Source organism: Temnothorax curvispinosus, unplaced genomic scaffold, assembly GCF_003070985.1.
Source record: "Temnothorax curvispinosus isolate PA1 unplaced genomic scaffold, ASM307098v1 QBEX01017096.1, whole genome shotgun sequence".
In the NCBI taxonomy this organism is placed as follows: domain Eukaryota; kingdom Metazoa; phylum Arthropoda; class Insecta; order Hymenoptera; family Formicidae; genus Temnothorax; species Temnothorax curvispinosus.
In genome coordinates, this window is record NW_020226876.1 from 41,061 (window position 1) to 56,382 (window position 15,322).

General features: G+C 42.7%; 1 protein-coding gene across 4 annotated transcripts in view; it reads right to left on the reverse strand.

Moving 5' to 3' along the window:
* Window positions 1-15,322, reverse strand: part of LOC112467239 — a 54,900-nt gene that overhangs the window by 12,983 nt on the left and 26,595 nt on the right. The gene's annotated exons all lie outside the window — the stretch shown is intronic.

Genomic DNA, 15,322 nt, shown 5'->3' on the forward strand with positions numbered 1-15,322 from the left:
ATCAGTCGAGGGTTGATTGTGAACGTGCCGCACAATGTGAAACTATAAAACGACGTATCGTAGGACTTTGGAGTTGCCGTGCTGCCGCAAACAACCGTCGTCGCGCGTAGCGTTGCGTCGAATTTCACCGCGGCGGAAGTAACTTCGTTACCACGGCACACATAAATGGATGCAGTATCGTTTATTAATCAGAAAAGTCGTTGTATAAGCTTCAATTTCAATGTTTCCTGATTAATTTGCATTAATTGACACTGGACGTGACACCAGGAATCGGAATCTCGGGCAATTTGTCGAATTTATAATTAGCACAGAGAAACATGTAACACTATCTGTTTTTCTCTTTTTTTTTCTGCAGCTCGCGGTAAACGTCACTTTAGTTTCACGTTACGTAACACGATCCAATTTATTCGCTTCGGCAAGTAAGGACACGCGCGCGCCGCGCCGCCGATCCACACGACAACGACGACGGCGCGCGGCCGGCGGTGTATGGCCGCGACGCGTCGATCATTATTAATTACCGGCGAAATGGAATTGTCCGGGAAGTCGTATTGACGTCGCGTAACGAGCGTGCTAACGTAATGTATGGATCGAGGCGCGCGTCACCCGATAAAATATGAATTCCTGTCTGCACATTCAGGGGATTTTTGCAAGACCGTCCCCCGGACTCCACCCGACGTAAATATCTGGCATGAAAGTCAATGAGGTTTCCTCATACTCCTTTAAGAATTCCTCCGTTCGCGGCGTGGCATATCGTTTATAACCCTTCCGAGCGCGATATCCCCGCCTCCGATGAAAATTTATACAAAGTGGTGGTACGTCTTTGATCGATGGATTCGTAATATCGCGATTCTAGAGCGGCGCTGTCATGACGTTAATTTTCCGAATATCTATCTCCATAATTTTTTTTCAGATCGCGCGCAGGATTATCTCTCGACTCGGAATATTGAGCGTTTCTCTACCGCGTATTGCCGTTTTCGCAGAACTCGAGTTTCCAGCGAGTGTGCGAGTAGAGATTTTTCCTATCTCGATCGACTTTTTGTGTCACGAATCGCTCCGAGCGATCGTTGGATCTTATTCAACCGTATGTGTTGTTGTCGTCGCAACCTTCGATTAATTGCACCTCTTTTGTATGCTAATTGGCCGATGTCGCCGCGCGTATTGCCGTGTAACACACGGAACGGGAATAGGTAAATTGGTACGAGACCCTGCGCGCGAACGAATGTCGTGGGAATTTCCGGACGGTTGCACGAGTTTCTTTCGCTAATAGCGTAACCCTCGTTAGAGAGAGAAAATATAACGGCACGAGTTTTTATAAATCGAGGCGAAATTCCCAACTACGCCAATTTTAGAGAACGCGTAATACTAATTGTTATCACAGTCAAATATGTCTTATAAATTTTATCTTAATGCAAGAAAAATTTCTCCCTTTATCTTTTTCAATTTCATTCCTTTTTTCCAACTTAATAATGATCTCGATACAAGAATAGACACATTAGAGGTTCTATTTGATCTCTTTCTGCAAACGGCGGCGTCTCTCTATTACGACGTCTTCAGCATGTGTATTAGCACATGTACTTTTTTCCCATCCCGTTCATATATTCCTCCCTTTTATTTCCTCCCGCGTATTCGTCCCGTATTCTCCTCGTTTATCCATCGAGCCTTAGTTTCCCGCTAATTCGTCGTTCCTTCCGTCGCGGACGAAGGGGCCGTGGAGGGACCGCGAAGGACTATAGCGTATAACTTGGCCCCGCCCAGTCAATAGCCTGAATATTTAATGTTAGAAGTTCCGTATTGATTTTCGCGATTTTTACGTCTCCGCAAATAAGGCCGTAAAGACCGTCTCGCGGGCGGAGCGGGGCGGCCGGCGGGGGTGGGCGGGAGGGGCCGGGGTGACGGGGGACGAGAGACGCATAGACGCGTTACTTTTCAGTGCCAGCTATATAACGCTTTTTATTATGCCGGGGCGCTTTTATGGGGAAATACTGCGATGAAAAAAGAGGAAGACGTCGAGACGAGCGGGGGAGGGAGGAAAGGGCAGAAGAAGAAAGAAATTGCACTGCCCGGGTTTCATATCGAGTCATTACGATCCTCGGGCACTTTCACCCCCTCCCCCTCTCCTCGTCACCGGCTTCCTCCTCCCTCCCAGCCAACCCTCCCGCCGTCCGCGACGTCTTCTGACATTAAACTTTTTATCGTGCATAACGGCGCTTCGTCTTTCGTCAAGAGTAAAAAAAAAAAAAGAAATATAAATGGAAGAAACCGGCGCGGCGGAGAGAACGACCCTGCCTGCGCGGAAAAGGGGTGCTTCGTCAAATTTGTCGATCTCCCTCGTCGGTCTCTTCCCCCGGCCGCCCTCTGTTCCCCGTCGCTTCTTTCTTGTTTTTTCTGTTTTTTTTTCTTTTTACAGCGAACGCGGAAGCATGACAGGCGCGCGATCGATCCCAAGACGCTTTACGGCGAAATGCGGCAGCGAAACGCGGAATACCGACGGAAATTTACATTCGTAATGGCGCGCAATAAATATTTATTCGACCGGACATTATTCCAGTTATTTATATGAATCGATATAAAAGCGTATCGCGAGTGGTGGATGGACGGGGGCGGACGGAGTCGTAATGACGAGTATTGCCCGCGGCGCAAACGTCGATGCGAGGCCGAATCGGTGTTTGCGAAAAATCACGCTGATACTCTGAAATTTTAATCTTTACGATTTTTACAATTAAGCGACTTTCGCATAAAAACAACGTTTTTACCATTTTGCATCCGGAAATCTTGATGCGAAAAAAAAGTAGCCGTAACTATTTCGCGTCGGGAGAAAGAATATTTCTCTATATGCTCGTATTTTACATTTTAGATTACGTTATCTGTCCCAGACATCGAATAAGTAATGCTCCATTATTTTGCATATATTCTAGATTCTAGAAAATCGACTTTACAACGTGTGAAGGTAAAGTCAGACGGGATTTACTTATCGTATAGCGCCGGTTTTTCGGAATTTCCATCTTCCGCGGATTATGCCGATATTCGCGAATCAGCAAGCGCGAGTTCAGAAAACTCGGAAAGTTCTCGAAAGCGCTTGCAAGATAAGCGAAACACACGATGTGTTATCGCAACGGGAAATTCCGCGCGCCGAGCGAAGAATGGGGGCATTGATATCAAAATCTGTAAATATCGATAAATATCGATGCTCCAAGAAAAGTAACGATCCCGGGAAGTAAAAAAAGAGTACAATATAAATATCTCACTCTCTCTTTCCCTCTCTCTCTCTCTCTCTCTCTGTGCTGTAAAACCTTCTGTTGTAAAATACGAAGTGCCCGTGCCACGTAGCGACTTTTCAAAAAAACTGCAATAATATTTAATAAAAAAAAAACTACGCGGGCGCGAAAGTAGATATGTAAACTTGATATGTAAACTCTCTCTGTGAACAGGCAGCGAGAAGAATTATTTTTGAATAATAGTAAAATAGTAGAAGTTGAAAAAATTTACTTCGCACTATTTTCTAAGTTTTATTAATTCTCATAAGTCAAGATATGTGATAGCGCCGTAATTACCGATCGTAATTACTTGTCGGTACTCAGTATCGATGTTCAGCATTCCCTGCTAAAAGCTGCGCTTTCGAACGTTCAGAAAAGCCACAACTCATAACGTCTATAACGTCTATAACGATCTCAGGGACATTTCACTTGCGCGGCGAAGTTCGTTATAAAAACGAGATTACTGGCCCCCGCCTGCAGTTATGTAATTCGATCGATAGTTTAGGCGTTTCCCGTTTCTGGCGGACGAACGACAGTGCCAGTGGAAGGAAGAAAAAGGAAGAGAGCGAGAGAAAGAAAGAGAGGGAAAAAAAAGAGAGAGAGAGAACGCGCGCGAAGCGGTAAAGAATAGAGAGAGGAAAGGCAGGATGGAAGAAAAAGGGATACCCTTTTTTGTGTCTGACGCGCGGGTGGGATCGAGACAAGAAACTTAACGAACCTGTTTTTTTTAAGGCGCCGATCCTTCCCAGAGCTCGTCTCGGAGCTTTGTAAAAATCGTTTTCGCGAGCGATTATCTAACCGCGATGAACGTGTCACTCTATACAGCGTGTTCTTATTGTTTTCTTCAAGCACGGATTGTTCGCGCAAGTGACGATTTTTCCTTCGTGAACATGTCAAAGTGGCAATAGAAAGAAAATGGAATAATTATGCGTCAGAGTAATAATATAATAAATTTATAATCTAGTCAAAATAAGGTGTTTTTCGAGAATTAATATTTAAAGATGAGAAAAGACAGTAAAATCTTAAATTGAATTCTCAATAGATCTTTATTTTAACGTTTAGTTATAAAGGTAATCAATATTAACAGCCAGGAGGCCACTAAGAAGTATGGCATAACATCAGATTTTTAATAAGGAAAATTAAACTATAATTTAAAAAATATAGCATAAGCAGGATTTTTTTATTATTGAGTAATCTAGATTCACACAGGTTTTTGACCTTTACATTAATTTATCGCAGATTATGAAATTGTATTATGAACTGAAAATATAGTTCAACTACATTATCATCGACAACGGAAATGAGGGGTGACCTAAGATTCGAGTACCGAATGAGAATGGTTGACGTGTTTAACGACGACGAGAGGTCCGCGACGGGAATTCAGATAAAGAAGTAAAGAGAAAGATCTCGCTCGTTCATGCGCTCGTAAATCGGCCCGGGGCCAGAAAAACAATCTTACATAATTCTATAAATAATGTATACGCGCGATTTCCATTTCAGACGCCGACCGGTATCTTTCTTGCGGAAAGTTCATCGTACTACGCGTCACTAGCTCGCGAAAGGCGAAACTTAAAAACGAAAATCGCCAGGCAGGGTCGTCCGACTTTTTAAAGCGATCCACGTCTGGATAAGGAGTGGCATTTTTCAGGAATCACATATTTGTCACTGGAAAAAATTCACGTGGCGAAAACAGGCGCTGATAAAAAGCTGATAAAACGAAAAGGATGGTCGTTAGTGAATATCTTCGCAATGTGACTTCAAGGAAAAAAAATAAAAAGATAACGTGACGCGTGGCTGTGAAAGCGGTCGACTCGTAGTCGACGGGTTCCAACCCTCATCCCGTGTATGGCCTTGGTTTTATAAGAGGTTGATGTGGTAAATTGAAGGTTCGCGTTCCAAGTAAAGGAATATGAGATGAATAATATAATAATCCATTCCGGGAATTCCCATATTTCAAATAAAGAAATAAAAGTGACGGACGAAGCTTTTTCAATCGAATGAGGAATTCCGGAGTTTGTGTGTGCGTGTCTGCAATTTTGGTTTCCAAATCTAATTGTAATTCTGCCGAGAGAAGGAAAGAAAGGCGGAAAACGATCGCCGCGATGGTATACTTCCGCATGTACAAAATTGCAGGATCGATATACGGAGATAACTTGTTTTAAAGAATTTCGGCCGGAGTTGTGAAATCACGTTTGCGGAAGGATGTTAGACGGTATCTCGAACCTCGATTTCCCGGAATTATATAATAACGTTTACATACGCGATATATTTTTATTCCGGGACTTTTTCGAGACGCGAGAAACGAGTTCTCATGCGCCAAGGTTGAATTTCGGTGTACGGATTTACGGTCTTGGCAAAATCGTCGCTATAGCTCACACACACACACACACACACACACACACACACACATTCTCGGTTCTTCGATTTAAAAATTCACGATCGTGTGTATCGCGTATCGCGTAAGAGCTGTTGATGTGCTTAGAAATCAAGAATTTCTAAGAGACCCGAAGGCCATGGTCACGAAGGCCGTGGTGAAAAGTGGGGATTAATATTTTTGAATTTTTATTGTTACTTTGAGAAGCAAATGAATAACAAAGAAAAAGAGAGAAAAAGGAGGAGGGAAGAAACCGGAAGTGCGAAAAGAAGAGAATAACACTTAGACATTATTCTTATTCTTTCAATATTCTTTATACGTGTGCTTAAACAGAATGTCGCACACGCGCGTGCATATCATATTTATTTGCATTACCGCGAGTGTTCTGTGAAAAATATACCCCAACTATATGTAATATGTATGTATCTTCATATTTTTGAATTTAGTTTTAATATGGTCTTATCGGAAGTTTCGTCATTCATTTATCATCGATTTGTTTCTCAATCACATGATTGAGATATATCATTATTGAAATTGCGATAGTTGCATATTGCATATTGTATATATGTAAAACATAATACAAATAAAAGATCTGAAGTACAGTGGGATATAAAGGCTGGATTCGGGGAGCGCGCTATTAGCGCTATTTGCTTGTTCTATCCTTGTTTTACTCCTGATGAGCGATAAAGACAGAATGATGCAATAGCGCTAATAGCGCGCTCCTCGAATGCAGCCAAAGATAGAAGTAAAATAATATGTCAGAGCAGAAATAAAACCATCTGAGATCAAGTGTCGTTTTAAGTCTTACAGCTCTTTCCCAAGTTTACTTTGAGAATTTATCAGTAATCGTTGTAGATTTACCTTCAATTAAGAAGGTTGCATGCATTTACATCAAGCTGTCAGCGCTATCAGCGTGACAATCTCCGATCGCGCTCCCAGTTGCTTTAATCTCGCGGGTACGGGGATAAATCTCTTTCGTCCTGCTTATCCGTTCGCGATGGCGCAAGAAAATTTCTTATCTGCCGCGCGTAAGTCACGCGCGGATTTTCTAATAGTGCACGCGGATCTCGTTGTTTTGCCGCGCGTCACGCTCCACGGGTTTAACGAGCAAGAAAACACGCCGCGCCGCCAGGTCTTGCGCCGGGTGTGCGTTTTAGAGCGAACGAACTCCGAAGTATGCGTAAATAGCCGATGCGTCGGATATCCGGTGTGTGCGTTCACGCACTTCCCGTCTGCAGAGAAAACTGTTCTTCAACATTTTCCGAAATCCGCCTGCCGCCTCTCCACGGAAAACGCCTGCGGTAGACCCTCGAAATATCGCGGCGCGCGTATAAATAGCCGCAGACAACCCAAAATCATCGATTAATTATAATTATAATTTTATTCGCTGATTTTGCAGACGCTTTTTTTTTCTTGGTTCTGGAGGCGGTTCATTATTTTCTGGCAATTTATACTCCGGTAGTTAAAGCTGCGACGTTAAAGTTGCAAAATTCTGTGGAACCGGATTATAAAATTATGTAACCGCAAGAAATTTTTATAATCCTCTATACTTTATACATTTACATTTTGCATGTGTTTTAAAATAACCTACTTCCCCACACAACACACCATTCTATCTTTCATCTCCTTTTAATTCCTGCATTTATAAACTTTGTACCGTATTTTTTTTTTATTGCATGAGAGAAGCAGAACTCACGTATTTCTCTAATTACGTACAGTAGAATTAGAAGTGCAATTTCGGTCTATATTTTATTGTGTGCTGCTCTCAGGTAAAAATGTGTAGCAGAAATAACATATAGCATTCCTTGAACTTTAAAATCAAACCAATTTAATTAAATCTGCACGTGCAGGAGATATTTTCGACTCCACGATATAGCCCTCGGAGAGCGTGAAATCTGTATTCATATCACTTGCACGCAGTTTCCCTTAGTTTATTCGAAACTCGGATTTTTTTTTAACTTTTTTTGAAACTTGCAACACTCTACCTTCGGTTTATGATTTTCGCGGTGTACCTTTTTTCCACGTACTAATGGCCCAGCGCCGATTTTCGCATCGGTGGCACCGCGGCGGAACAAAACGCGAACTGTGCCGGACGCACACGTGTCGCGTAATGTAAATGAACGTTGATACCAGCGACGCCGGCGCAAGTGGGACGTGTATGCGAAACGGCCGCTGCGCTGGTCTAATGTAAAATATTAAGCCCCGATAAATATTAGCGTGCATATGAGATACGAGTAAAACAAATTAATCTCTTACGCTGCGCACTGTCAACGCACAGCCACGTGCAGGGTGAGGGCAGGAGAGAAGTTGTTCGCATTTTTATACGTGTGCATGGGGGCGAATAGTGTGACGAATTCACGTGGCAGCCCTTAAAAGGTAGGGTGAGAGGGGAAGGGATATATCCGCTTCATCAGCGGGTAGAGTAAAATAGTCGAATAGACGAGACGAGGGAGATAAAGAGGTGAAATGAATGTCGGTGAATGAGGAGTGAGTCAGCGAGGGAGTGAGAAACGACGAATGTATGTATATACGTGTAGACGAGAGAAGGGGGAGAGGCGGAGAGGGATCGTCGGGGAAAAGTACTCATGCCCGTACGAAAATATCGATTATACTTTTTTACGAGTTCACTCGCTCCGACGAGTGTTAATTTCGCGAAACGATCTCTCCTTCGCCACACGTCGCTCGTAAAATCCTATTAGCGCACGTGCGAGAGCTTCACGGCGCGGCGCCGCTCGTTCAGTTTTGGGACAAAAATTTGAACAAGTAACGCTGGAGGATCTCGTCTTTTCCTCGTCATTACCCATCTCGCGCATGTGTCTTTCGAGGATATCCTAATCTCTCATAACGTCTACGAAAGGATTCTTGAAAATTGCTCCAAAAAATTACGTAAGAACATTTATTCTCCGATTCATTTCAAACGGACCTTACTTTGACATTGTAATTCAAGGATTAATTATTACAAGAAGCTGCAAAGAGAGGAAACTTCATCGAGAAAAATCGTTTCAACTCCGCAAAGAGAGAGAGAGAGACAGCGCCTTCGATCTGCGCCGACACGTGCATCTTGCAAGGGTCGATTCCCAAGCAACCGACTTCAAATTCGAAACCGCGTTGCGAGAGCGGCAACGTCAAATCGTATTATTACTTGTGCAATTAGAGAGAGGCCTGTCGCGTTTTTAGAACGCAGGATGTCCGGGTTTAACGACCTTATAGCACCTGGCAGCCCCTCTGTACGCCGGCACATAATTACCCGCAACGCACCGGGGTAATACCCGGTGTGCATCTTGAGAACGAGACGTGGATATCGTTACGGTCGAGAACGCGTGGAATCCCACTGTCGTTTTTTCTCGTTCTCTTTTCACGCCGCGCGGCAACTTGGTCGATAGCGTACCTAACTAACATTAACACACATATTCCGGTTAATACTGCCATATAATCCCCCCGCCGCGAATGCCCGAAATATCGCTTGTCATCGGGCTCGAACTCCGCCCTACGTCGAGACACGATCATCGTTTTAGGTATATATGCTGCTTCGTGACGTCAATCGGCTAGCTAGCGGACGAATAAAAAAAGCTCATGCTTTGTGGAGCTCACTTTGAAGATATTAATACATTTATATGCTTCGAACGTATCATTATATTTAAGATACTTTTCACATTTTATATTTCTGCGCAGCTCAAGATTTTTTTCTTAAATAATATCATTTTATAAACATATAACGTTATATTAATTTTGTAATTGACGTAGAAAAGTGCTTGAAACGCGCATAACAGAAAGTGTCTTGTACATATAATTTATACTCTGTATTATAGCCTAATGTATGTTAATGAGTGTATTATTTCGTGGTATCTGTAAGTATACTTTGATAGCAACGGATAAACAAACTTTCGTCCTTTTAAAACGTAAAATGATTTTAATTTAGACTTAATATAACGGAGATATACTCATGTGTGAATGTATATCTCTCAGTTTTGGTAAAATATGAGTTGTTGGTTTTTCGCGGATGGTAATCAATTCAATCTAGAATATTTCGAGGTCTTTGACATCGCGACGTAATATTTATAAGCCGGAATTAATTTCCGTGTCTGTCGCGATGGTATGATCGGGTCGAAAACTGTTCCCCACAATGCTATCATAATAAATTAGTTCTTTCTCGCGAACGTTTGTTTCGCGCTTCAATTTGCGTATCAAAAGGAGAGCAATTAAATTGTAATAAACCTGTGGTTAGCAGCAGGCAAATAAAAGTTTACACTGTGGAAATTACATATCGTACATTTTCGCATTATTTAAAATTAAACATCGCGTATTTATACGCGAAGGATGGTTATAAAGTTCTAAAATTTTTGTAACGCTTTAAAGCGAAGAATAACCGCGTTTATTCCAAATATATTTAATAGTAATGATAAAAATCTCTTACTCTTTTCTTTCTGCATTTATGCGCTTAAAAAAAAAAGACTCCTCATTATAACGCAGAAATAACCGGTTCCACTTATAACTACTTCTAATGGAAAAGAAACTGGAAAAACATGTCTGGTTAAACGGTTACTTTTAATAGAAAATGGATTCGAACGTCGTGAAATCTACAGGAGCGGTTACTTAAAAATAGGTTTAAAGAGAAAATTTAAATGCAATTTTAGGACACTCATTGCTAATCGCGAGTCCAATAATTATTCATTATAGGTGCTGATTTGATTAATTAGTTATGGCGCGCGCGTTTAAAGACAAATTCGTTAAAGTCCAACAGAAAAGTCCGTTTGCCTCTCTCTCTTTCTATCTTTCTCCATCTCTCTCAGACGTCGAGTAATTCAGTCAGTCCTAGTTTTGGTCGTTTGCGCTAAAAAAAAAGATTCCCGGAAAGAATTATCGCGCTTACAACCACGGGTAGGGAACATGAGCGATTAACGAGACGTAGTCATCGGAAAAAGCGATGTGTTGCATCAAATGATAACTGGTATTTTTACGCTCTCGAGATTCTCGAGTTAGAAAGGAACGCGCTCGGGTGATATTCTCTTTCGATGACATTGCATTTCGCAACTGTAATTAATAATGACGCGATAAAATGTACGCGTCGCTTTTTAATCGAACAGTTATTTTAGAGAATTGTGCTGCCTATAGAGAAGCTAGTGTCTTATATTTAATGACTTTTTATTAAACCGTATTATGACCTAGCTGCATGTAGGTCTTTGGCTTAACAGGATCTTTCGTTGGTCAAGTATTAGTAATAATTGAAAATTAATGCAATTTCGTGCAAAGAAAATTAAATTTAATCATCAAGATAATTATACATAATCATATATAATATTTTTATTTACGTACTTAAATTTAATAATAAAAGTTTGTATTGTTCAAAGCATACACTGTTAAAGGTTAGAGGATGAAATTTAAACCAATACCATGAGTTAGATTTATTTTGTTATTTTTAACTACCATGTGCGTCACAATTTATTAGTTTGAAACAAAATAGGATTATTTTAACTCCATTGGTTTAATCAAATTAACATTGTTTTAGTTAAATTAACTACATATTGAGTAGGAGCAGTGGCGACCTATGGAATAGTTAAAAATTACTCAAAATTGAGTTTAATTTAACCCTATGAATTTAACAGTGAGCTCTGACTAAAGCGAGATTGCATTGATACTTTATTTCGCATTATACTTAACAACCGATAATTTAATTTGAAGGAAAAATTACTTTTCACAAGTATAATAAACGGAATTTATATTCTTATCACTATCGAATATTCTTTATCAATTGTTTAATTTGAGCTGATGTTACGGTAAAATGTAAGAATGTTATTGTCGAGTACTTTTATCAAATATGATATTGCTGCGTCGGTGAAATACCTGATAAATGAAACAGAAACGAATTTCCCAATCGCTACGGCCCTGCGTCGGAAGATTCATTTATTCTTTCGTGCCGAGGAGAGATCCTAAATCCCCGGGTCGGGGGCAGCAAAATTAATTATTCTCGCCGAATGTATCTCGTTCCTGCCGTGTTTCGCGCACATCAGCGCAGATACTTGCAGTATACGCGGTATCAGCGCGAGGGAATCAAGAGAAGACACGCGAGAGAGTCATCCGCGCGAGCGAATATAGGATTTTCTTGTTCCCGCGCCGCGCGCCTTTCCTCTTTTTCGCATTCAGAACGTCGTTTAAAGCGTCTCAAAAGTTCCATCTCTCGCTCCGTTCCCATCCTTCCCCCTTTCCCTTTCTCTTTTTCTCTCTCCTCGCCAGGCAATCATGCGGGATAGAAATTTTCCCCGAGAGCTCGGTCCGGCGGGAATACAGGCAAGTACAGGGCGATAACCATCGGCGTACAAAGTATATCTCTCTCTCGCGGAGAGATACATGGGAGTTTTTGCCGCGGGTTTTGTAATCGTATCGAAAGGAGTCGACGCGCGGACGGACGAATCTTCTTTCGAAAGTTCCGGATCGCTCGATATTACGAAAGTTTCACGGCGGAGCCTTTTTTCGTGCCACTCGAAATAAGGCTCTGCGTCTGCGATATAGCGGCCATGGTTTCAGCCGTGTATATATCGTTCTCCTAATGCGAATCTTTTTCCTCGAGCTAGCTACAACCACGTCGGGTTTATTCGTCTCACCGCGTACTTGTTAACAAGTAAAAACCGGTCGCACATCGATAATGGGTGCACTAAATCTTTTTTCCCCCGCTCATTATAGCTCGAGCCACGAGTAACAGGAAACAACTGGACGAGATTGTTAATAACTAATTTTAACAAGATAGGTAATAAAGAGACAAATATGTGCAAGTAATAATATCGAAATATTTGTAATTGTGGTATGCAAAAGAATATAATTTATAATTTAATATAATATATAAATAATCGCATTGCATGTGTGTATGACACTGAAAAATTAACTACATCTTTTCTTCTTCTCAAGTTACAACTAAAATTGATCCAGGAGTAAAACTGTTAGTTCAGTTAGTTAATTAAAACTGTCGATGCGCAACAGACGGTTCTCTGAATTCTCAGTTAGGTGGTTCGACGGAATTCTCTTTCTCTAGCGCCACGCGCGCAGTTGTTTACCAGGAAAGGGTAAAGCAATCGTTGGACCAAAGTTAGTTAAATGAGGTTATCGACCTAGATAGTTCATAAGTCGTAGAGATAGAGGGGAAAAGACCTCGAAAAAGCCACGTCATCGAGGGTCGAGCTTTTCCTGTGACCATCTCTTTCTTTTCATGAAATGTGTCTCGCACGCACAAGCGAACTGGGTGCAGGTGGTGCTAGACGAGGAAACAGCTGTCCACAAAGCCTCCCGCCCGTTCATTCCTCTTTCCCTTTCCCTTTTCCTTTCCCTTTCCCTTTCCTTTTCCCTTTCCCTTCGACGCTTGCCGTGTTGAACTTCTGTCGTCTCGACTCGACAGTCCCTTTCGTTTTCGTCGCCGTCGCCCCGGCATCTCGAGAGCTATGCGATATACGTTAGCATCCCATATACTTCAGTTCTCAGGTAGTCATATCAAGTTAATTTCGCGCGCGACTAAAGAAATTTTTTTCTTTCATATATATTCTGCTTTATATAGAAGCAATTTCTGAGTCTTCGAATAATTCTCCTGTGATTTGCATGTCTTCGCAATTTTCGCATATTCAAAAATGTACGAAGTATAAAGGCACTCTTCCTTTTCTTCTTACGTGTCTACCAATTTCAAAGGGAAATATGGAAGAGAGTATTTTATTCTCAATATTCCGAGCCACGTAGCTACGAATATTTCGCTATATAAAAAGGGTATTTAAATTCTAGATAGCCAAAAATGTATTTAACTGACTAAAATACTTATGTATATATATATATGTCTAAGTTTAAACGAGCTCATCTCATATTACTCTAAATATTAATACTTTAATTAAAACGATGTTATCGCCTGCCGTGAGAGACTGCGCCGGCGGCCGCGGCATCGCCGGAGGCACGGCGGGAGCCGGCCAGCTGGTCAGCTTTTGCCGGCGGCGGAAAAGGGGGACGAGACGCCGGCAAACGAGCACCGGGAGTTAGATGAGCCGTCGCGACGCGCGTTTACGGGAGAAAGAAATGAAAAAGCCCGCGCGCGTTGTGCCGGCAGGATCGGCGGCGACGGCGACGGCGGCGGCGTCGGCGTCGGCGGCATTCTAAATTTAGGAGGAAGTATTGATTTTACAATTTGGACCCCTCCCAAAGTAAAAAATAAACCAAGCCGAACGTACTCTACTTTGATAGAGTGCCTCTCCTCTGCGCGGCTCGTTTCGACGCACAGGCCGCCGCCGGAGAGAGAAAAAGAGGGAGACGCGAGGAATGAAACAGAGCAGGAGGAGACGGCGGAGGAGGTAAAGGAGGTGAAGGAGGTGAAGGAGGAGAAGGAGGAGAGCAGGGGGCGACAGCAGGGAACGAGGAAGAGGGAACCGACGAGGGGAAGAAACAGGGTGGAAGCGCACGCGGGAGCGGCAGAGGAAGGGGGTAATAAAGAGGGAGGAAAGGAGGCCGACGGGCGAAGGGAACGGGGAGGAAAGAGAGTGGCGAAATGCCGTAGTTCCACCCCGGTAAGAAACAAAGAACAGAAAATTGATCGTTTGTTAAGTTTTATGTTTCTACGAGGCAGGCGGCGAAGCTCGTCCGTCCGTCCGTCTCCTCTCTCTCTCTCTCATCCTTCCTCCTCCAACTCCTGCATCTCCTTTTACCCCCTCTACTTCTATTTCTCGGTCTTTGTCCTTCGTATCGTCGACGTACTTCTCTCTCCCTTCTTCCCTCTCTCTCTTTTTTTCTCGTCGCGACGTACAATAAGACGAATCGAGGAAATTCTGCACGGCGCGCTATGGGAAAAGAACCACGGAGCACACAGAAAAACGCGAAAGCGGCTGGGAAGAGAGAGAGAGGGAGATAGAGGAGGGAGAGACAGGTACGGAGCCAGCAGGAAGGGGAGAAAGATAGGGGAGCGAACGAGAGACACGTGTACGCGAAAAAAGAGCAAGAGACCGGGTCCGCGGACGGGATTGCATTCGTCGTCTGCTACAGATCGTCCGGGTTTTTTGGCTGGGAATAGAATCCAATTATCAGGAGTCGGGTCGTCTCCATCGGGTCGGACAGGAAGAAGAGGGATGGAGTAATGGTGATCGCGGCGGTACTACCCTTACCACGGTTCCCCCACGGTTTTCTCGTTTGACCCATACACATACATACATATACGCGCGGATACTCCGCGTCACGTGTCAAACCAACTTTTGATGATCTCACCACCCGAGCGATCTGATTGCGCATCTATAATTAGCGACGGCGAGATAACGCGCCGGCGAGATTTCTGGTTTACGGGAGGGTTTGGACACCGTGATTCTCATCGATGTAAGCAAGTTATCGAGGTTCCCTAGCCGTAATTCGAATGACTGGTTGCAATAGTGGGCGTATCTGATTGATATATCAGATGAATGTGAAGCACAAATCGTTCTATTGGAAACAATTGAGCATAGTTATGCAACACGGAGTTATTCTTATTGCAAAATGTAATCTAGGAGTAAATGATTTCGGAGAAGTGGTTGCGACAGACAGAGTCTGACATCGATATCTTTATGCTTTAAGAGTGTTTATTTGCAGCCAAATTTCAAGATAAAATAGTGATCTTAAGTGATCTTAAGAATCCATTAAGCCAATGACCTATACGATCGTATCTCAAGACCGTATTTTTGGGTTACGAATATTGGCCTAAAAATTGGAA